Here is a 25,489-nt window from a genome sequence, read left to right as displayed (position 1 = left end):
TCTTTGCTCCTTTCATTGTATCCTTTCCAACTTTAACCCCTTAATATTCCCCCCAATATTTTAGCCCTTCCAGGTAATGGTATCTATTCCACTGCTCCATCTGTCATATGTGTACTAATGACTTTCAGATCTGCATCTATATGCGTGGTGTCTCTCTTAAGTTGCAGCCACACAATTTCAAGTGCATGTTGGATACCTGAAGCCAGTAACTGACCAATACTTCAAATGACAAATTTTGGTTCATCTTTAACTCGTTTGTTGTTTTTTCATACTATTAATTTGAATTTTCAGAGATTTTTGCCTCCACAGTTTTTTCTCACTTAAAGCTCCACTTTCAGCTCCACTGAACTTGCCTTAATTCAGAATCCAATACTACTTACTCGTCTACGCTAGTCTCTGTACATTTAGGCTTCACACATCCTAGAAAACTGTTTCTCTGCCACGGTAATTTTCTTCCAATCAGAGCCTTCTTCATACCACTTCTTTGAACAAAGTCCTTTGATAAACTATTCATTACGTTCCTATTGAGGAAACATATTCTTGAACCTGAAATTAAATGACACTCAAAATCCAGGCCGTAACCTCCAAATGTGCCTGTTGTTCACCACTTTCCCTCATTGCAGTTGAACTGGGTTGCTCACAATTCTCCAGATGCACTTCATACATTCTTGTGTCAACAACATCCCCTCAGCCTACTTAGACCTTAGCTGCAACTCTACCTGTTGTCTCTCTTCCTTCTCACGGCTAAATTATAGGATGTCTCCTGTGTAAAATATTCTCTGATCCTCTCACCAGCAGCTGTAATAGCATGGTCTCTCTCTTGATCTTTCTCTCTCCCTCCCTTGTTTGTCACACCACAGCATTCAATGATTTCCTTTTCTATTTTCTTTTTTTGCTTTGTGCTACTGTTATGCACACCATCTCCGATTAGAGTGTGTATTCCTTAAACACAGGACCTCATATGTAGATAATACTTAACTAATATTGGTGGAAAAATGAAAAGAAGAAAATAAGACATTTTGACTCCTTTTTAAAAAAATCTTCTTCAGTGTCTTCACCAACTGGGTTCTGCTCCCTTCTGGATGAAGAAGATAATGAAAAAGTGCATCCTCTTCTAGCAAAACACCAACTTAAATTCAAGATGAGTGAAAGTGAGATGTAAACCAAACCAAGCCAAATAAAAAAGTGTATCCTTATATATCTCACAGAATTATTGGTGGATATTTTATTTTATTATTGATAAAAAATCTATTTAAGAAAATAATTACATGATTTGATCAATATAGGAGTTTAGAAACTCTCCACATTTAAATTCATAAACAAATTAAAAGGCAAACAGTGAACAAGAAAGAATAATAGAATCAAATAATGATATTAATATCTAAAGAATCTATAAAAATAAAACAGAAAGGTATCTATAGATTAAAGGGCAGAGGAAAATATCTCATTTACAGATGATAGAAAAGACATTAATGGAAACAAAAAGTCAATACCTTAGGTTTTTAAGTAAATAAAACTAATATAATAACGTATTGGGTTTTGTTTTGTTTGTACCTAGCAGATAAACAGTGATGAAAATGATAAAATTCCGTGTTGGCAATGGTGATGGCAATAAAATGGGCAGTTTAGTTACACTTGTGATGTGATTTTATGTTGGCTCAAACTTTCTGGAGATCAATTGTCAATTCACTCCCGAAAACCTTTAAAGAGCTTATAACCTTTAACCTGCCTTTTGCTCATGGAGGACTCTGTCCTTGAATATGAGAAAAATCTACTGCATACGTAGACAGAGTTTTGTTTTTGTTTCAAATAATTGGAAATAATCCAAATGTTCACATATTGGGTAATAGTTAAATTTACCATACCAAAGAATAGAATATCAGGTAATGCTCACGATGTTCTTTTCACATACGTTCAATGACAGAGGAAATATTTATGACATGTTAAATAAAAAAGAAATGCATATGGAATTTTATTCACCACCACTATTATAAATCACACGTGTACAACCACAGAGTCACAAAGTAGATATAATACTATGTTGTTTTCTTTAAAGTAGAATTACCAGTGATATTATTTTTCCATTTTCTTTTCTTTCCAAAGTCTATCCTGTTATCATGATTACTATTTCAAATTAAAAACATGTAAAACCATTGTGTGTTTATTTAGCTGTTGTCATTGGAAAGTGACTTCACGGTACAGGAGGGAGAACTGAGGCAAGGGAGGTAAAATTATTTGCTCAGGCGATTCGGTACTTGAAGGCGGAGAGAGGAAAGTGTATATCAGATGTTTCTTTTCTCTTCTCCCCTGTTCACGCCAACGGTGCTGACACTGGACTCAACCCACAGATACTCAATAGCAACTTGACACGCATTTCTCAGTCCCAGCTGAAGTCTCATTAGACAGTTTGGATGCTTCTACTACTTCCTGACACTTTCATCAAGGTTGGGCTGGGACAGGTGGCCCATCAGAGATTAACTATTACAAGAACCCCAGGGGAGTTTGCATTTTACGTGTTTCCTCCCTTTGGGAAATTTGCAGCATTGAGGTTTATTAAGGCTCTCCAGAAAAAAAAATCTTATCTATAATACCATTCATCCTACCAAAGGCTCAATATTTGCTTATTTTAAAGCATAACCCTTCAATTATGTTTTTATGACATAACTGATTTCTGAAGTTGCAAGTTTTGTGCCTTTGTAAAGACGAATTTTCTTAAATGAACAATTCATTGCTTTTTGTGTTGTATTGAGCCAAGTTCAGTTCCTAGCACTGACACGTGGTGGCTTAGAAGTCATGGGCAATTAATATAAACTCTCTAAGCTTTAATTCCAGCAACTTTAAAATGGATGAAAATACATATTTGATCAGATAGGGTGTTTTTGGTTGTAAGTTAAAGAAAATCCAATTCAAAATAAATTAAATAATTAAGGGAGTTTATTAGTTTATAAATCTGAATATAGGCATTAAATAGTTTTTCAGGTTCATGCTTCCATTTTTCTGTGTTTTTCCTGGATTTACCATATTCCACATGTCTGCATTATCCTCAGGCCAACTTCCCTAACAATTGCAAGATGACCACCACAACATTCGTGCTACAAACTTCTTCATTCAACTAAGGGGAGAGAGTGTCTTTAACTTTCCACAGCCATTAAACAAATGTTCTAAGAGAAACCAGGTTCTACCCTGGGGTATGGTAAAAGTGAGGGTTAATCCTATTGAAACACATGGCTGATTTATCAAGGAGGAGGAATGGAATGAGTTTTGAGAAGGAAATCTCAACGTTTCTCTTAATCTGCTGGGGCTGTTATAACAGAATACTGTGGATTGAGTGGCTTTTTTTCCCCCCAGCATTACTGAGATATAATCAACATATAATATTGTGTGAGTTTAAAATGTATGGTGTGTTAATTTGATACACTCATATGTTGCAAAATCATTACAACCATAACTAACATCTCCATTATGTCACATAATTACCATTTCTTTTTTTTTGTGGTGAGAACAGTTAACATCTACTCTCTTAGCAACTTTCAAACATACGATACACTATTATTAACTATAATCACCACACAGGAACTTAGAGTCTCAGAACTTATTCATTTTATAACTAGAAGTTTGTAATCTTTGACCAACATCTCTCTATCTCCCCACCCTTGAGCCCCTGGTAACCACCATTCTAATCTCTGTTTCTATTTGTCTGGCTTTTTTAGAATCCACATATGAATGACATCATGCATTATATTTCTCTGTCTGACTTATTTCACTTAGCATAGTGCCCTCATTGTCCATCCATATTGTAGGAAATGGCAAGATATCTTTTCTCATGCTTGGATAATATCCCATTGTATACATATACCAAATCTTCTTTATCCAATCACCCATTGACACACTTAGGTTGTTTCCATATCTCGGCTATTGTGAATAATGCTACAATGAACATGAGAGTGCAGATATCTCTTCAAGATTCTGTTTTAGTTTCCTTTAGACATATACCCAGAAGTGGAATTGCTGGATTATATGGTAGTTCTATTTTTAATTTTTTAAGGAACTTCCATACTGTTTTCCATAGTGGCGGCATTGAATTACATTCCCACTAACAGTGCACAAGGGTTCCCTTTTCTCTCCATCCTTGCCAACGCTTGTTATTTCTTGTCTTTTTGATAATAGCCATTCTAACAGGTGTGAAGTGATATCTCATCGTTGTTTTGATTTGCATTTTCTAGAGGATTAGTGATGTTGAGCACCTTCTCATGTACCTGTTGGCCATTTGTATGTCTTCCTTGGAAAAATGTCTATTAAAGTCTTCTTTCAGATATGTCTTTTGCAAATATTTTCTCCCAGTCGGTGGCTTGTCTTCTCATTCTCTTGACATTGTTTTACAGAGTAGAAGTTTTTAAGTTTAATGAAGTCCAGCTTATCAATTATGTTTTTCATGGATCCTGTCTTTGGTGTTGTATCTAAAAAGGCATCACTATACCCGAGATCATATAGGTTTTCTCCTATGTTATCTTCTAGTAATTTTAAATTTTTGCAATTAACATTTAAGTCTGTGATCCATTTTGACTTATTTTTTGTGAAAAATGTAAGGTCTGTGTTTGGATTATTGTTATTATTATGTTTTACATGCAGATTTCCAGTTGTTCGGGCTCCATTTGTTGAAAAGGTTATCTTTTCTCCATTGCATTGCCTTGACTCCTTTGTCAAAGATCGGTTGACTATATTTATTTGCGTCTATTTCTGGGCTTTCTATTCTGTCCTATTGATCTCTCTATCTATCCTTTCACCAATACCACACTGTCTAGATTGCTGTAACTTTACAGTGAGACTTGAAGCCAGGTAGTGTCAGTCCTCCAACATTATTATTCTCCTTCAATATTGTGTTGGCCATTCTGGGTCTTTTGCCTCCCTGTATAAACTTTAGAGTCATTTTATTGATATTCGCAAAATAGCTTCCTGCGATTTTTATTAGGATTGCATTGAAACTGTAGATCAAGTTCAGATTTTCTACAGAGACAATCATGTCAGTTTTCCTTCTTACTTTCAAATCTGTATACCTTTTTCTATTTCCTTTTCTTGTCTTATTACATTATCTAGACTTTCCAGTATAATATTGAAAAGGAGTGTTGAGATTGAGCATCATTGCCTTGTTCCTCACGTTGGTGGGAAAGCTTTGTGTCTTACCACTAAGTGTTATGTTAGGTGTAAGATTTCTGTAGGTAGGCTTTATCAAGTTGAGGAACTTCCCCTCTATTTCTATATAACTGATAGTTTTATCATGAATGGGTTTTGGATTTTGTCAAATGCTTTCACTGCATCTATTAATATGATCATGTGATTTTTATTTTTAGCCTATTAATATGGTGGGTTAAATTAGTTGATTTTTGAATATTGATCCAACCTTGTATACCTGGGATGAATCCCACTTGGTCATAGTGCATAACTATTTTTATATATTGTCAAGTTCAATTTGCTAATATTTTTTTAAGGATTTTTACATTTATGTTAATGAGAGATATTGGTCAGTAGTTTTCTTTTCTTATAATGTCTTGCCTGGTTTTGGTATTAGGGTCATATTGGCCTCATAGAACGAGTTGGGAAGTATTCCTTCTGCTTCTATCCTCTGAAATTGTAGAGAATTGGTATAATTTCTTCCTTACATGTTTGATAGAATTCACCAGTGAACGCATCTGGCCCTAGTGCTTTCTGTTTTTGAAAGTGAATAATTATTGATGTGATTTCTTTAAGAGATATAGCTTTATTAATTGTTCATTTCTTCTTCTGTGAATTTTGGCAATTTGTGTCTTTCAAGGAATTGATTTATTTCAACTAGGTTACCAAATTTCTGGCCATAGAGTTGTTCATAGAATTCCTTTATTATCCTTTTAATGGCGATAGGATCTGTAGTGATGTTCTCACTTTCATTTCTGATATTAGTAATTTGTGTCCTCTCTCTTTTTATTCTTAGTTAGCCTGGTTAGAAGCTTATGGATTTTACTGATATTTTCACAGAACCAGCTTTGGGTTTCATTGATTTTCTCTACTGATTTCCTGTTTTAAATTCCATTGATTTCTGCTCTCATTCTTATTACTTCTTTTCCCTGTTTATTTTGGATTGAATTTGTTCTTCTTTTCTAGTTTTCTAAGGTGGAAACTTAGATGATAGATTTTAGATCTTTCTTCTGTTCTAATATATGCATTCAATGCTATTAGTTTCCCTCTAAGCACTGCTTTCACTGTGTCCCACAAATTTTAATAAGTTGTGTTTTCATTTTTCATTAGTTGAAAATATTCTTTAATTTCTCTTGAGATTTTTTTTGACCCATGTATTATTTAGAAGTATATTGTTTAATCTCCACATATTTTGAGTTTTTCCACTTGCCTTTCAGTTATTGATTTTTAGTTTAATTCCATTGTTACCTGAGAGCAGACATTTTATGATTTCCATTCTTTTAAATTTTTTAAAGTGTTCTTTATGGCCCAGAATGTGGTCCTTCTTGGTCAATGTTCCATGTGAGCTTGAGAAGAAGGTATACAGTTATGTGTCACTTAACAACAGCGATATGTTCTGAGAAATGCATCATTAGGTGATTTCATCACTGTGTGAACATCATAGAGTGTACTTACTCAAACCTAGATGGTATAGCCTACCACACACCTAGGCTGTATGGTACTAATTTTATGGGACCACTGTTGTATATGTGGTGGTCTGTCATTGACCAAAATGTTGTTATACAGTGCATTACTGTATTCAGCTTTTGTTGGATGAAGTAGTGTCTAGATGTCAGTCAAATGCAGTTGATTGAATGTGTTGTTGAGCTCTACTATGTTATAACTGATTTTCTGCCTGCTGGATCTGTCCATTTCTGACAAAGGGGTATTGAAGTCTCCAACTATAATAGTGGTTTCATCTATTTCTCTTTGCAATTCTATCAGTTTGTGCCTCACATAGTTTGATGCTCTGTTGTAAGGTGCATACACATTAAGGATTGTTATGTCTTCCTGGAGAATTGACTCCTTTGTCATTATGTAATGCCCCTCCTTGTTCCTGTAAACTTTCCTTGCTTTGAGTCTGCTCCGTCTGAAATTAAAATAACTACTCTTGTTTCTTTTGATTAGCATTAGCATGGTATATTTTCTTCTCTTTATTTACCTTTAATCTACATTTTTATGCTTAAAGAAAGTTTCTTGTAGACAACACGTAGTTGGGTTTTGTTTTTAGATCCACTCTGACAATCTCTGTCTTCTTACTGGTTCATTTAGCCCTTAGAACTCAAAGTGATTAACTTATATAATTGTATTAATATCTACCATATCATTACTGTTTTCTACTTGTTGTCCTTGTTCTTTGTTCCTCTTTTGATATTCCATTCTTTTTTGCCTTTTGTAGTTCTAACTGAGGATTTTATATGATCCTATTTTCTCTCCTTTCTTAGCATATGTTGTACTTCTTTTGTTTTATTTTTATTTTTTAGTGTCCCTGGACTTTGCAGTATAAATTTAAAGCTAATCCAAGTCCACTGTCAAATATTATACTTCTTCATAGTGAGAGTGAGTACCTTATAATAACAAAATAATCCTAATTCATCCCTCCCATCCCCTGTATCATTGCTGTCATTCATCTCAATTATATATAAACATACATAATTGAATGCATTGTTGGTATTATTACTTTGAATAAACTGTTATCTGTTAGATCAACTAATAATAAGAAAAATAAAAGTTTGTATTTTACCTTAACTTATTCTTTTTTTGTTGCTCTTCTTCACTTTATATAAATCTGAATTTCTGGCATATTATTTTCTTTCTCTCTAAAGATCTTATTTTAACATTTCCTGCAAGGTGAGTCTACTGGCAACAAATTCTCACATTTGTTTGTCTGAGAAAGTTTATTTTTCCTTCACTTTAATTTGTTGTTAAAACTATTAAACCAGTTTCAATTTCATCTCCTTCATTTCTGAAGCATAATTTCACAGAGTACTGAATTCTAGGTTGGTGGATTTTTTTTTTCTCTCAATACTTTATATATTTTACTCCACTCTCTTCTCACTTACATGATCTCTGAGGAGAATTCACATGCAATTCTTATCTTTATCCCTCTATAGTTCAGGTATTTTTCTTCTGGCTTCTTTCAGGATTATTTTTCTTTGATTTTGATTTAATTTTCTGTAATTTGAAAATGATATGCCTGGGTGTAGTTTTTTGGCATCTATCTTGCTTGGTGTTCTCTGAACTTTTGGATTTGTGGTTTAATGTCTGATATTAATGTGAGGAAATTCTTAGTCATTATTGTTTCAAATATTTCTTCTGTTCCCCTCTCTTTCTTCTCCATCTGGTATTCCAATTATCTGTATGTTATACCTTTTGTAGTTGTCCCATAGTCCTCGATATTTTGTTCTGTTTTTTTTTTTCAGTCTTTGTTCTCTTTGCCTTTTAGCTTTTGAGGATTATATTGATATATTCTCTAGCTCAGAGATTCTTTCCTCAGCTTGTCCAGTTTACCAATAAGCCCATCAAAGACATTCTTTGTTTCTGTTACAGAATTTTTTTTATTTCTTTTTGGTTTGTTCTTAGGATTCCCATCTCTGCTTACATTGCCCATCTGTTCTTGCATGCTGTCTGCTGTATCCATTAGAGCCTGTAGCATAGTAATTATAATTGTTTTAAATTCATGGTCTGATAATTCCAACATTTTTGCCATTTGTGGTTTTGATGCTTGCAGTCTTTTCTACTCATGGTTTATTTTTGGCTTTTTTTTTTTGCCTTCTAGTATAATTTGTAATTTTTTCTTAATAAAAAGACAGGAGGTACTGGGTAAAAGGAACTTCTGTAAATATGCCTTTAGTAATGTGGTGGGAGGGTGTTGGGGAAGAGGATGCATTCTACAGTCTCAGTCTTTGGATAAGCCTCTGGGCTGTGAACTTCACAAGTGTGTCTGAGTTTTTTTTACAATTGGCAGGACAACATGGCTGCATTGAGCTGGAGTTAGGTGTTTCCCTTCTCCCATGTAGAAGGCTAGATGGGCCTGGAGTTGGGTATTTCCCTTCCCCTAGGTCAGGTAGGATCTGACAATACCTCAGCAGGTTAGGCTCTGGATAATTAGTTACCTCTGAAGGCAGGCCTTGTTAAGAAGAAATAAATGCTCTGGTATATTTCAAAATGGTTCCTTTTCCCCTCTCCCTGTTTGGAGCCTGAGAGGATTTTTCTCTGATATTTACTATGAGCACCTAGTTGAGCTCCTGGAAGCATATCTCATAAAACCATAAGGGCCTCCTATGACTGGGTCTTCCTGGAGTTTTTAACTCTCAGAGTTGTCCACACTGAGCCTCTAATAATTCATCAAAATTCAGGTTTTCCTACCCTGACACTGGTTCTTGAGGTTCTTTCTGCTAATGAGTCTCTGTTGTAGTAAGTTGTGACCCTCTGTGTTAGCCTGTCTGTCTTTTAAGTCTTGAGGGCAGTGGTTTGCCCTGTGTCCTCCCTTCTCTTACATATCCAAGAAAATTTTTTGATTTTTCAATCTGTTTAGCTTTCTACTTGTTGTTAGAATGGAATGACAACTTCCAAGCTCCTTATATGTGGAACCACAATGCTCTCATTTTTATTGTAGAATTTGAGAGAAAAAAATATCTTTAGACATTAGTTTGTTATATACAAACATTCATATTGCTGGCTTCCTTCCAAAAAGAGTCCCCTGAGCTTAATAATCCATAGATGTTCTCCTATTTCCCACAAATCTATAATCTCAGCAATCTATTGTCTTCAGTGTGCCTAAGAAGGCTGGTCCTCAAATCCCTTCACTGTTTATTCTTAGCTGTTGAACTCCAAGTTGTCTATATTTCCCTTAAAGCAGACACCAGCTTCAAACATAAAACACACTTCAAGCCATTTTATGTCTCATTTCTTTCTTGAAATTCAAGAAAATTCTGGTTCCATTTGAAATTATTTTTCTCTGAAACCAGTAGCTTTAAATTGTTGACTATTTCACTGATCTGGGCATTTAACTGATCATATTTTGTTTTCTGTCTCTTACTTCTCTTGACTTCATTGCAGCATCCAATCATAGTAGATGTCCGCATATAAATTATAGGATCAAGAAAGTGTAGCCACAGATAAGGGAGTTAATCTATACTATTAATAGGGGCTTCCCTTTGAGGTTGTGGCCAATTGTGAAACATGAATTTTCCTTGGAAATCTGAAATTCAAAATGAGGGAAAGCATCTGTGTATAATGATCTCTCTGATGACACCACATAATCCCTAGTATATAGTATAGAGAAAGACTTCTCTTTTCTGGTAGCTCTTGAAATGCTTCCATTCCCTGCACTATTTCTTAAATGAAAGAAAAAATTTTTTAAATGAAAATTGGCTCCAGAATGAGATTAAAGTTGATGAGACTCTTCCAAACAGGATATAGTGATAAACCCTGCAGTTTAACTTTCTACTTTCATAAGATTTCCAAAGAAATAAATTTATTTTTCTCTAAGACAAATGTATTCATATTTAAAAACAAACAATCCAGATAAGAGTGTTATTAGGAAAACAAAGATTTTGCACTTCTATATTTGCGAAAAACCACTAAATTGAGTGGTTTTACCATCTAGTCATGAAACGGGACTGGGTTAGAGGAAAAACATGAGGCTAAAATTTTTGGTTCTGAGCTATAAAATATCAAATTAATCTGCGTGAAGGAAATAGACCAAACTCTCACCTAAGAATAATTTTCCTTATAGTTGTGGGCTTGTGTTAGCAAATACTTACAGAAATTGTCACCTGTATACAGAAGAGGTCATCTACCACAAGGCCTGATATAGTCACAGGATATATAGAAGACATTCAGTATCTAGTTACTATTCTTTTGGGGAATGACTCCTCCAAACATTATAGATGGTTTATTTATGGCTTGCCCAAATGGGGCATGAAACCTGTCTTGGCCCAACAGATTATTCTATACCCCAGTCACTGAACTTATTTCGGATATGGGCATGTGACCCACATCAATCCTGGGACTCATGATAAAATAATTGGGAACGAGTTGCTTATATTAATCAGATCTTCTAGCCTATGCTTTGGTAAGAAACCCTGAGATCTCAGTGGCTTTGCACATTAAAGGTGCATTTCTCAGTTATGCAAAGTCTAATATGGATTGGGTGACCCTCATACTTCGTATAGCTGTACTACCTGGAACATGTGCATTCTCAAGGATACCACAGCAGTAGATGAAGAGCTGAAAGATCCAGCAGGAGGCTCTTAAGACTGGGCTTGGACTTAATCACTTCTGACATTTCAGTGGCCAGCATTTAGTTATAACCCTAAATTTACTACTAGAGAGGCTGAGAAATTTAACGATTTTGTGTGCCCATGAAGAGGACACAATGTGGTAAATACATGGCACTGTCCCTAACTCAGTGCTCTTATACTGGGATTGCCAGTCTCATGAAATACAAGCCCAGAGTAGCTGGTGATCTATTATACATACCATAAGAGAGCCTACCTATGAAGTCAACATCATAGAAAGCTGAACTGAGACATGAATAAAATGTTGCATTGATCTAAATGTTTGAGTCTTTAGATATGCCTACCTGTGAGCTAATAAATTGCTCCTATCATTTTATTCTTGATTTAGGTCAGGTTGAGTTGGAATTCTGCCTCATGCAACCAAGAGTCACCATTAAATCAGAAGCTTTTACCACCATACATATGCTTGCTAAAACAAGGTTCATGAACCGATTAATCAATCCATTTATCAATGAAACAACTGGCAACACTTTCTTGGGTATTAGCAAAGTCCTTAGCATGCCTGATGACTTCCTCTCGTCAGCCAAACTTTGTTCCAGTGTTACCTCCTCAATGAAGTCTTACCATAAGTCTCCCTAAATAGTCCATCATCAGCTTAGCTCTGATAGACAGCATTGGGTAGTGGATAATGCAGAGGTTCTGGAGTTAAACTATGTGGTTCAAATCCTGGATTTTTTCTTTTACTAGATGTGTTACCCTTGAAATTATATTTAATCTATCTGTGATTCAGTTTCTACAATAGTAAAATGGGGATAATATAACTTTCTGTTATATTATATATATATATATATATCATATTATATAAAAGGGTAAGACATAAAAATCTTAGAAGAATTCTTGACACTAGGTAAACACTTACTAAATGTTACTATTCAATAAAAAATGCATTTATTGTTAAAACACAGACTTCGTAATTAACAGTACCTATTTTAATTTTACTGATTTGTAAAATCTTCATTGCCTATAACTATGTCTGAGACAAAAAAAAACTTTCCTCTCTTCTTCTCTTAGTACTCCTACTGAGCAAAATTTCACATAGAGTTATCTCAGAGGTAATTGAATCTTCTCATATCCAATCTATATTTGGTTGTATTCATTACATTTACCAGTTCTTGGTCTAACAGTTTATAGATAGAGTACCAGGCTCATTGGTATTCACTAAGATTATACAATATCAGCCCTTACACTATATTCATGAAAGAACACCTTAAGGGTATGTTTCTGAGAAGTTAAGTCTTGTTTTCCAGCAACTCAACCAAACTTGCTGAGAAGACAGGCTAGCTATCAAGGATGATGCTGATATTTATATATTATGTAAATAAGCCCTTTATTGGTTGTAAGTATAGGAAATGCCTTTTCCCACACAGAAGATACATTTCATACTCCTAGTGGTGTCCTTGGATGAACAATCTATATTTTCGTCTGAAACTTTATTGTTTTACCATTCACATTGCAAAACAATAAATGGCATTATAAAACAATTCAGATCCACAATCACCCTTTCTGCCACAAGTTCTGCTAAGACAGTCTTCCATGGACAGAGATGAGAAATGTGGTGTGAGATGGGTGACAAAATCCCTGGAAGTGGCAGACAGATGATAAGTGGGAAGAAAAAGAGAGGGAAATCATAAAAGGCAAGCAAGAGGGAAATCCTTGTGCCTACTTTAGCAGTTGTTTTTGGGGGAAGATAGTCATATTTAGGGATGTTATAGGTCTACAGACCATCTATGTCAGGCCTTCACTCATTGGAGACACTTTCTTATGAATGGGTGTGAGGTGAATGATACAAGTAAGGCATGGTGGGCCCTGCATGGGTAGCCAGAGGAAAACATGTAAAACAAACAAAAAGAAACACAAGTGATCTTTAGAAAGATAAAAGTCCATTAACTTTACCAACAGATTCTGCTTGTGTTTTCGAGACCATCTGGTTCAGGGTGTCCAAATATGCAGTACCATCAGCTTTACTCATGTTCTTGTTAAAAGGAGAGATGCTTACGGCCCCACTCTGTATTTACTGAATCTGAAACTTTTGGGTTGGAGCCTGGATTACTGGAATTTTTACAAAATTCTTCGTGATACTCTGAGGCTCAGCCAGAGTTGAGAATCACTGATCTAATCCAATCCCCTTATCTACATGTAGCATAAATTCCCCTAAGCTAGAACTGCTTGTGTATTTGGAAGGAATCACAGACCCAAATGTAACGAATTTGACTGACTCTTATCCCTGCTTCTGAAACAAGGCTTCGTTTTGTTGAGTTTACCTTTAAAAAAGTTTTTGGAGTCCCTAATGTATTCCTTATATGTGCTTATGAACTGGTCAGAGCAGATGTCAGAAACATTGTTTAGAGGGCTTATTAAAGATGCCATGAGTAGAAGCAAGGAGACTAGCCAGGAGGCTGTGACATTTGTCTTAAGAGAGCCCATGGGCAGTGCTATGAGGAGACTGAGGCCAGAATTAGTGTGTCCAGGTAACTCTGATCTCCCAGTCTCCTAGCCAGTCTCTTCAGACGTTAAGTCACTTCTCAACCTTCCATAATTCACTACACCCTCTCTTGATTAGCTTTAGGCTAATCTTCTCTATATGCCAAAATTAACTCAAAATGGATCAAAAACCTAAATGTCAGCATTAAAACTATAAAACTCTTAGAGGAAAATAGAGATAGAAATCTGCGTGATATTGGATTAGGCAAGAGATTCTTAGCTATGAGACCCAAAGCACAAGCAACCAAAGAAAAAATAAACTGAACTTCATCAAAAATAAAATCTTTTGTTCTTCAAAGTACATGTTCAAGAAAGTGAACGACAAGCCACAGAATGAGAGAAAACAACTGGCAATCCATGTATCTGTTATGGGCCTAGCACCTAGATTATATAAAAAATTACTGAACACTCAACAAAAAAAAATACAACCTATTTAAAAAACTGGAAAAAGGATTTGTGTAGTCATTTCTTAAAAATAGATATAAAAATAGCCATTAAGCACATGGAATAATTAGTTACTAGAGAAATGCAAAACAAGACCAACAAAACCATTTCACATCTACTGGGATGGCTATAATCAAAAAGGTGGAAAACAAGAGTTGACAAAGATGTGGAGAAATTGGAACCCTCGTACATGCTGATGGGAATGTAAAATGATGTGACTACTCTAAAAACATTTTGGTGGTTCTTCAAAATGTTAAAGCATAAAATTACTATATGACTCAACCATTCTACTTGTATTTATAAACTCAAGAGAATTGAAAACTTATTCACACAGACACTTGTAAAGAAATGTTCATAGCAGCATTATTCATAATAGCTATGAAGTTGAAACAACCCAAATGACCATCAACTGATGAATGGATAAACAAATGTGGTATATCCATACAATGGAATATTATTCTGCCAGAAAAATTAATGAAGTACAGATACATGCTACAATCTGAATAGACATCGAAAATATTATGCTAAGTAAAAGAAGTCAGATATTTTATGATTCAGATTATATGAAGTATACAGAACAAGCAAATCAATAGGAGAAGAAAGTAGATTACTGGTCACTAGAGGAGCTGGGGGAGAGGGATTAAATGATGGCCAATAATGATTATGGGCTTTCTTTCGAAGCTAATGAGAATATTCAGGAATTAGTTGATGGTTTAAACACCTTGTGAATATAATAAAAGTTACTAAATTGTATGCTTATAAAAGAGTAATTTGTGTCATACATGAAATATATCTCAATAAAAATAACTATAAAGTAAATAACTACATACATGCGTACCTATCCTTTAAAATGAAAACAGTCCCTCTACCTGTGCTTTGGGTCTTATTTTCTCTCATCTTCTTAAGAACCTCAAGCTGTCTGGTATCTCCTGTCTCTCTCATATCTTCAAACCTTCCTTCTTTAGGCAACACTTATCACTTAAATATTTTAAAACCACTTTTGTCTGTAAAATAAACAAACAAAATAAATACTACATATTCGCATCTTGTGATCATCTCCAGCTGCCACTTTACTTCCTTCTTTTCACTGCTAAACCTTGTAAAAGAAGTTTTTCCCTCACCATCTCCAGCACCTTACAGTGCCATCATTACAAAGTATACTACGACAGGACTTCTACCCATTTCACTCCACCATTAAAGCTTTCAGGTCAATAATGAGCTTCTTATCTTTAAATCTAATGCCCATACCTAAGTTGTCATTCTACCTGACATTTCAGCCCTCTTTGGCATAGCTGACCAATTCCGATCTTCCTGAAACTTCCACTTCCTTTGCCTTCTCTCTCTCCTGATCTCTTATCTACCATACTGGTTCCTCCCACTCTACTTTCTTTTCTAGTTCTTTGTTTTCTACGTGTTTTTTTAAAGTCGAGTTTTTAATGTGCTTCCCCGAAAAAAATTCACGTACATATATTTGTATACGTATGTATGCATGTGTGCGTATCCTCAAGTGATCTCAAGTGTAGGCAATCTCAGGATTCTATTTTCAGCTTACCCCCCTTATGAGCCCTGGGTTGGTACATTCCACTTCCTACTCAGCATCTGTTATGGGATGTTGAAAAAGCCACCTCAGTCGCAACAAATCCAGAACTACAATCTTGGCCAATATTCTCCCAAAGTGATTTGTTTTCGTGTTACAAATTTGGTGTTCTAAATCTTTATTAAGTTGAACAAACTTAGAAACCATCCTTGACACCTCTGTACCCCTACCTCCCTGTATTCAGTCCATCATCAATTCTTGATGATTCTGTCTAGGTATCTCTTCATTGTGTTGCTCAGGTAAATAACTGCCAACACTTAAAATGTGATTCCCAAACCCAGATGAGCATTTTTTTAACCTTGGTTAATGCTGTGGTGGTGGTGCTTTCTAACTCTAAGCTGATTGTGGCTTCTTAAAGTTTATCAAGTAAGAAAGCACTTTGTGGCATGGTTTAATAAGCCCAGTTAGCTCTAATGACGTATCTTCTTTCTTCAGCAATCAAGGATAATTTCCATGATTGTAGATTCAAGTAAATGTTATGTTTCTTTATTGCTTTTGCTTTATTCTCTGTTGTTTGAGATACACTGTCAGTTTAACACAAACTCAACTTTTTCTTTACCTTCCTCATGGAAATGAATTACATTTTCTTCCACTCTACACTCAGTCTGCCACAGAAGGACCAAATGCAAAATAGGCCTGATACCACGCTGTTTTAGGGCCATTCCACATCATGTTGATAAATCACGCAGGTACAAGTCATTTGTCAAAAATACATTTACTTGAATCAAATTTTCTTTGCATGCAGGGGGTGCTGGATTCATATCTAGTTTTCCCTAAATAATTTATCAAACTCTGATTTTTTTGAAATATAATAAAAAAATCCATAATAAAATTAAACAAAATTTTCTGTACCTGGGAATCATATATTGGATGAAATGTACAGCTCATCACAGTATCACAACACCATTATGCTGATTTCAATAGTTAAGAGGTTGGTGGTACATTTCAGAGTAGACACAATAATTCAATTTAATATCGTTTTATAAATTACTGTTGATTTCAAAATGGGTTGATATTCTTCAGTTTTTTTCACTTTTCCATCCACCCTATGCCTCTTTTCTGCTGTAGGATGAGGAGAAAATAATACTAATCTCATGTGCTGAAGACAAGTTTTGGCTTTTCCTTTGATCTTAATTGAACTTCAGTAACTGAGGAAATAGTATGTCTAGTCCATCCGTAAAACGCTCTGGTGTACAAAAGGAAAAGACAGTATTTACTATTTACAAAATCCTAAGGGATCTTGGATTTTGAAAGAAAAAACTTATCCTGGTTTGAAATAATGGGTAGTTAGAGGGGTGGCTATGCCATCAGGGCTGGTGAGTTGGTGTGTTTCCCTGTCCCTAGCCAAAGGTGTCGCAACAAGTAGCGAGTTGTGGCTAAAAGTGCAGGCTCTGGGATTTGGCAGTTCAGCTTTGAATCATGTTTCTGTCATTGTCTTAGTTGTGTGAACTTGGATAGTTTACTTCTCTGTTTTTCAGTTTTCTCACTCAATATAGACCTTAATGGTGTCTATGGCTTAGAGTTAGTGGGAGAATTAAAGCACAGAGTTATGTGCCTGACTCATAGTAGGCACTCATTTAGGAGAGACTGAGGGCAGCACCACCAATTTAATCCACTTGCTCAAAAAGAACACCAAGTGAGCGAATCAGCCTCTACTTCATTCAGCCCCTTTCAAGTGAAATTAACGAGGCTTTCTACCTTCTGCCTGGCCCTAACTAGTTTCTAAGACATTCCTGTGCAGCTGGAATTTAATTAGCATTTCTAGTGTGCCAATTCACACTGTCTGTAATGACTCTCGATCTGGCATTAGTTGTGTTTTTTGCGTGGTCTGCATATAAATGTACCCATAATTTGACAGCCTTCTTAACCTCATCTTCCTGCCCCCATGGTTCTGCCCATAAGACAGAACATTTGCCTGTTGACTTCTTTGCACTAAACCTGAGTTCCCAGACTGAGTTTCTGAATCCTGTCCTACTTGGCAAGGTCCTTGACTTTCTATTTACTCGGATTTTGCCATCAGCTTCTCCTGCAATGATGAATTTTCTCCCTACATCATCAGCAATAGTCTGGCTTCTTGTGGTAAATGCACCAATTACCCAGAGCTATAGTAATTCCATGCTATCTGCATTAGAAAAAGACCTTCTTCCTGGGATCCAGTTGGCATTTCTGGAACAGATCTCTATGAATATCAGAACATGTCTGGAACTCTTCTGTTTGCAATACCTTTGGACTTATGTTGTGGAATGCTAGCTATCTGCAAGCTCTCAGCCCTTCAGCCTGGTCATTTTCTACAAGCCCAGGCAAGGCTTCTTCCCACTCACTATGGGCCAGAATAATAACATTCTAGCTTGCTTTTCAATTAGCCTACATGTAGTCATATAAATAAATAAAGGATGGTGAATTTTTCTTTGGTTCCCAAGAAGGCCTTTTATCTTTAGGCTTTGTTAGAACGAGTTGGATGATTTCTTCCATAAAACTCAGCTCTTGGAGATACTTCTTATTTTATTCTCCTTTTTCTCTGTGCCACAAAATCTCACTATCAATGAGAAATCTAAATGTCATAGAATCTTTGTCCTACATAGACTAGAGTCATTGTAATATGTTCTTGTAGTTTTGCTGCTGATGAATTCTTTCAGCATTTGTCTTTATGAAAAGTTCTTTATTTCACCTTCATTTTTATCAGCTTTACTGAGATATAAATGACATACAATAAAATGCGTATATTGAAGATGGGCAATTGGATGAGTTTCAATAAACATATACAACCAGAAACCATCACTGTAAATAAATAAATGAACATATTCATCACCCCCAAACATGTTAATGTTCTTGTTATATTGTGATTTATAATAAGAAATATACATCTGGTCTTCCCTTTTTCTGGCACATAACTCCTAAAAGACTTGAAATTTCCTAAGCGATGAGAGCCATAAATGTGTCTTTTGTCGTGTTAATGTGGTGACTTTTGGAAAGGACCTAAGGATGAGGGCTGGTTGTCAGTGGAGCCAACCATGTGATTATAGGGTTGGAACTTTCAGTCCCACCCCCCTGACTTCTGGGGGAGGGGAGAGGAGCTGGAATTTCAATCACTCACCAGGGGCTAATGATTTAATCAATCATGCCTATGTAATGAAGCCTCCCTTAAATCCCCAAAAGAGGCAGTCCAGAGAATTTTTGGGTTAGTGAACATGCAAAGATTTGGGGAGAGTGGTACTCTCTGAGAGAGCATGGAAACTCCACACCCTTTCCTTCTCCCTTGCCCTATGCATCTCTTCCATCTGGCTGTTCTTGAGTTATAATCTAGTAGAGTTTCCTGAGTTCTGTGAGCCACTTAGTAAATTAATAAAACCCAAAGAGGGGATTGTGAGAACCTCTGATTTGTAGTCAGTGGGTCAGAAACACAGGTAACAACTTGGGCTTGTGATTGGCATCCGAAGTGTGTGTGTTGGGGGGGGGCAGGCTTATAGGAATGACCCTTTGATGTGTGGAATCTGACCCTATCTCCTGGTAGATAGTGTCAGAATTGAGTTAAATTGTAGGACACCCAGCTGGTATCAGAGAATTGCTTATTGGTTTGGGGAAGCCCCCTTGCACACATGCATCCACACGTTGGATCTGGTGACCAGAACCTTTAGTTCCCCTGTAAAGTATCTCCCTCTCATTCCTCCCATCCCTGTCCAGATAACCTTGATCTGCTTTCTGTCACTATAGATTACTTCGCATTTCCTAGACTCTTGTATAAATGGAATAATAAAGTGTGTACTTTTTTTGTCTGGCTTTTTTAATTCAGCATAATTACTTTGAGATTTATCTGTGTTGTTTGTGTATCAATAGTTCCTTCCTATTTATTGCAGAGTAGTATCCTGTTGTTTCTATTGTAAGAATATTTCACAATTTGTTTATTCATTCACCTGATGGTGGACATTTGGATTGTTTCTAGTTTTTTTTGCAATTATAATTGAAATTTCTATAAATATTCTGTGTAACACTTTGTGTAGACATTTGCTTTCATTGGGCAAATACTGGGGAGTTGAATATCTGGACCATATTGAATGTGTATGTTTGCCTTTTTAAGAAAATGTCAAACAGTTTTCCAAAGTGATCATACCATTTTTAATTCACATCAATAGTGTGTGAGAGTTCTAGTTGCTCCATTCCTTGCCAACATTCGTTATGATTAGTCTTTTTAATTTCTACCATTATAATAAGTGTTGAGCAATACGTCATATGGTTATAACGTGAATTTCTCTAATGAATAATGATACTGTACATCTTTTCATGTGCTTATTTCCATCTACATAACATCTTTAGTGAAATGTGTCCTTAAGTTCTTTGCCCATTTTTGTATTGAGTTGTTTATTTGCTTGTTATTCAATTTTGAGAATTCTTTATATATTCTGGATATGAGTCCTTTTTCGTAGGTTTATGCTTTGTAAATATTTTATCAAGTCTGTAGCTTGTCTTTTTATTTTCTTAATAGTGTATTTTGAAGAGTAGAAGCTTTTAATTTGATGAAGCCCAATTTATCAACTTATTCTATTATGGAGAATGCCTTTGTCTCATATCTAAAAAGTATTTGCTTAATCCAAGGTCACAAATATTTTATCTTATACGTTCTTCTAAAATTTTAGATCTGTAGTCAATGCTGAGATAATATTTGTACATGGTGTGAGGTATGGATTGACATTCACATTTTGGCGTATGGATATCCAATTATTTGATTACCATTTGTTGAAAAGACTATGCTTTTTTTCTACTGAATTGCCTTTGCACCTTTATAACAATCAGTTTTCCATATATGTGTTGATCTACTTCTAGACATTGTTCTGTTCCACTGATCTATTTGCCTATCTTGACACCAATACTTTATTCTCTTGATTTCTGTAGCTTTATTATAAACCTTGGAGTCAAACAGACTTAACATTTAAACTGTTGTTTTTCAAAGCTATTTGACTACACTAAGTCCTCTGCACTTCCATATGAATTTTTGAATCGGCTTGTCAATTTCTAGGAAAAAAGCCAGATGGAATCTTGACTGGGATTGCATTGAATATGTAGGTAAATTTGGGAAAATGACATCGGAAGACTATTGAGTCTTCTGATCCATTTACAAAATATACATCTCTGTTTACATAGGTCTTCTTTATTTTGTCTCAACAATGTTTTATATGTTCAGTTTACAGGTCTTTCACATCTTTTGTCAGATTTATCCCAAAGTATTTCATACTTTTGAAGCTAATGTACATGGCATTAATTTTAATTTCAATTTCTGATTGTTTCCTGCTTATGTATAAAATACGAGTTGTTTATGTGTATTGATCTTGTATGCTGAAACCTTGCTAAAGACAATTAATAGTTGTGTTAGTTAGCTAGGGCTACCATGACAAAATACCACAGACTGAGTGGCTTAAACCACAGAAATTTTTTTTCTCACAGTTCTGGAGACTAGAATCCCAAGATCAAGGTGTGGACAGGTTTAGTTTCATCAGTGCCTCTCTCCTTGGGTTGTAGAGGGCCACCTTTTCTCTGTGGGCACACATCTCTGGTGTCTTTTTGTGCGTCCAAATTTCCTCTTCTTATAAGGACACTAGTCAGATCCTAAGGGCCCATTTTTTTTAACTAAGTCGCCTCTTTAAAGATGCTATTTCCAAGTACAGTCAAATTTGAGGTACCTGGGGTTAGGGCTTCAATGTATAAATCTGGAGGGAGACACAATTCATCCCACAAGAGTAATTTTATTAGTTTTTATAAAGACACCAACAGATCTATGTAGACAATTATGCCATAGGCAAATGAGAACAGTTTTAATTTTTTCTTTCCAATTTATATGTTTTTTTCTTCCTAGTAGTTACAAGCAGAGGTTATCCCCAGTCCCTGTTACTCCATAGTGACCCAGGTAAGGAATTACGTAAAACTGTCTTGCCTAGGACTCTGGGAGATACCCAAAGTTGATGGAGAGAAGCTATTTTAGACTGCATCCCAGAGAGGAGGAGGCAATAAAGAATATCAAAGGATAACACAAATGAAGACAGATTAGCTAGAAGCAACTTCAGGACTTTGTGTGCTGGGAGTATGAGAAGAATCGATGGCAGGAATGTGTAGAGACCGCATATGGATCATGCTGAACAAGAGCAGGGTACTAGCTTCTTACTAGATCTTATTATATGAAAAAAACATATTACCTGAAAAAAATGTAGGCTTATCTGTGCCTTTTGTTTGGTTACCATGGAAAAACCAAAGAAATTTCCTGTTGAACGGAATGATAAAAGGCATATACAAAGAATAGAATAAGAACAAAATTGTCCACATTTTCACTTACTGAGAACTTGGTATATACCCGACCCACGGCTAAATATACTTCAAGTCCTATCTTGTATGATCTTCATCATAACCCTAGGTTATATGTGTTATTTCTACTTCAGTTATACAGGTGAGGAAACTGAGCCTTGTCGCAAGTTTTACCATTATAACATGGCAGCTGTAAGATTTGAAACCAGGTCTATAGGAGTAGAAATCTCTTAATTCTTTTATAAAAATTCTTTTATAAGATTATTATATGAAGCAAATAAATAGTTTTTGCATATGTAACTAATATTTTTTAGAAGAGGAGCAGGTTTTCCAATGCTGTATTTTGTGCAGTCAATGAATTACATCACTTGCTTTTCACCAATGGTGGGGATCCATAAAAATAGCTGGCAATATTAAAGTGAACCCTGGATTTGAATCTGACAGGTATATGAGAAAAGTGTTGAAGGAGTATCTCAAACACAAAGATAATAATTTTAAAATAGAAAGGAAAAGTTTAAAAATAAAATTATATTCAAGTTGTCACCTTTCCCTTACTTAAGGTAAATTTAAAAATCAGCATACTAGAATAACATAATATTAAAGATGAGTTTCAACAGTCATCTATTTTCTTTTATTATGTTTATGCCTGAGGACTTTTTATTTGATTATTGTTTTATTAATGATCTTAAACCAATGAACAAGCTGGTGAGAGCTGCAGACTTTGCAAATTTAAAAGGTAGAAATAGATAAAGATAGATATGATAGAGAGAGAGACTGATTTTCAAGTGTTACACTTTATAAAAATCAATTTGGCAAGGTTGGTGTTGATTAATGGTTGAAGGCAGGCAAGTCTTTTGGGAAAGTAAGAACAACCAAATCAATCATTCATGGAAGAATGAAAGAACAGGAGAGGAGAGGTCAGTGGAGGAACACCCCTCTCCAATGTGTGTTTTGCTATCATGTTGTCACTGAGCTCTACTCTTAAGATAAAAGATACACAACAAATTAATTTCCTGTCATTTATATCATGTGTCATACACTATGCATTTAAGATCAGAAAAGAAAATCTCATAATCAGTCTATGTAGTAAATTAATAGTCGTTTACTGACAGCTAGATTTTGAATAATATTGAAAGATGGTTACTATTGGACCACAGTAGGGTGACTAATTCAAGGCAGAGATATAGAGGGATCTAATTAAATTTTAGAACCCTAAGGGTTGTCATATAGAGATCAGGTGCCTGATAACTCTGAATGCCTGGAGGAAGAAAGGGAAATAAAAGAGAGAGAAGATGAAATGGATAGTCTAAGAGTCAGGCCTCATATGCATGTTCTATACCTTTAGAGCAATCATTTTAGATTCAAATGTTGATCTATAAAATTACTGTATTTCAAGTGACACACTTTGGTACACCATGTTTCTAAAACACCAATATTAATTCTGCAAAGCATTTTAGATGTCACCCATCATAGTCCATATTTTACAAAAGAGCAAGTTAGAGTTCAGCAAAATTAACAATTGAAATTATACCATTAGTTAACAGGAAATCTGGGGCTATAATCTAGATTTTCTGACAAAGTATTCAGTAGATGGTCTGCATGGCCATTAGTTAAAGCCCAGGAAATCAAGATCAATAAAATTTTGATTTTATATCCTTTTTGTTCATAGCCCTATTCTTATCACGTCTTGTCTATTTTAATCCACTTTTCAATTATTTGCATGCCACCAGAAAATGACCAAATACGTGAGTAAGAAAGATGTGTTCTCTGCCCTCATGGAGCTTATATGAGGCAGACATTGAATTAAAAAATGCTAATTATAAAGAGTCCTTGAAAAGAGAAGTGTAGTAGGCTCTTTGGCCTACTACAGATGTTAATATTCCAATTTTAATAGATTCAGATATTGAAAGCCCTCAGTGAGCTGTTACAGATGAGAATCTGAGACATTTTTATTTCAATTTCAGTATTTCTACCATTCACATCTATCTTCAGGGTTTTTACAGGACCATTGGTTTATATCGGTTCTTAACCACTTTAAAAGAAATTAGATCACAATGAAAATCTGATGAAAGCTATAGGCTCGCTTCCCAGAAAAATAATTTTATGAATTGTAGTGATTTCTAGTTTGGCCTGCACAATATCCATTCCCACTTCTGGTAAAAGCAACTTGATTTTCTTTTCAGGAAATTCACTTGCCACTTACCTGTCATTGTGATTTGGTTCAGGAATATTCTCAACTTTCTGGCCACAGTGATTGTTCAGAAATGATCTTTCATCCAAGTGGGCACATTCCTGAGATACTGTGAAAGAGAAGCCTTTTCTTTGTGCTGAACTCAAAGAAGGTCCTAAGGCTTGAGCCACTGGAGCTCTCACATGGAGAGACCCACTTATATGAAGCCAACGCGCAGGAAAGCAGAAGCTAGAGAAACAGTGCATTGGAGATCTGATGATATCCCTTGAGCTTGTGGATCATGCCTGAAGCTGGAATTCTACTCCTGAAATTATCTTACATGGAAGTCATTGCATTTTCATTTTTGCTTAAGCTAATGTGATTTGAGTTTTCTGACACTTGCAACACAGTGTCCTCCATAGCTTCTATCTAAACTGTACAGCACAGTACTCATTACAAGAATCTCACTAGGCTCTTCTGCAAGGTACTTTCAAGAAGGAAGAAAATATGATGGAGCTGTCCAGCTTTGGAGAAACTATGAGTTTTTTGAAAGAGCTATAGTGAAAAGCAGTCAGAAATCCACAGAAGCAGTCACAGGAAATTACCATGAAAAGAGCTGCTATCGCAGTTCCTCAGAGCAAAAAGGAGGGAAATCACAGCTAAGAGCTTTAGGGAGTTGACGAGAGTCATCACAAACATTTATAAGCACTGATTATGCAAGGCTTTTTGCTAGTTCGATGGAAAAAGTCAGAAAGATAAGACATGGCTTTTGCTCCAGAAAACCTTGTGGTCTGGAGGGAGAGAGAACATGTAGATGCAAAACCATGCGATGGGGGTGAGAACCAAATGAGTGGATTGGATAAGGTTCCATGTAAGAGTTGAGAGTAAAGAGTGAAAAGATATCTGGGAACACTTCATGGAGAAGTAGCACCTGAGTAGGGCCTTGAAGGATAAGCGTGGTTTTAATGACTTAGATTTTGGAAGGGATATTTGAGGTAAATAGTATAAGAAGAGGATCAGAGACAGAAGAGCATAGGCCTGGGTGTAGACCAGCACAAAGTATGGATTCGTATAGAGGAGCCATGGAAATAGCCATTAGAATCATTAGTAAATGACCCGAATTTCAAATTACAGCCAGTGGAGATGCCTCAAATATGTCTGAGCAGGGAGACGTGAGGTTCTGGGTAAATTAAGCTGGTAACAGGAGATTCTACT

This window comes from Diceros bicornis, chromosome 6, assembly GCF_020826845.1.
Source record: "Diceros bicornis minor isolate mBicDic1 chromosome 6, mDicBic1.mat.cur, whole genome shotgun sequence".
Taxonomy (NCBI): domain Eukaryota; kingdom Metazoa; phylum Chordata; class Mammalia; order Perissodactyla; family Rhinocerotidae; genus Diceros; species Diceros bicornis.
The sequence above is the reverse complement of the archived record's forward strand: the minus strand, read 5'-3'. Positions refer to the sequence as shown.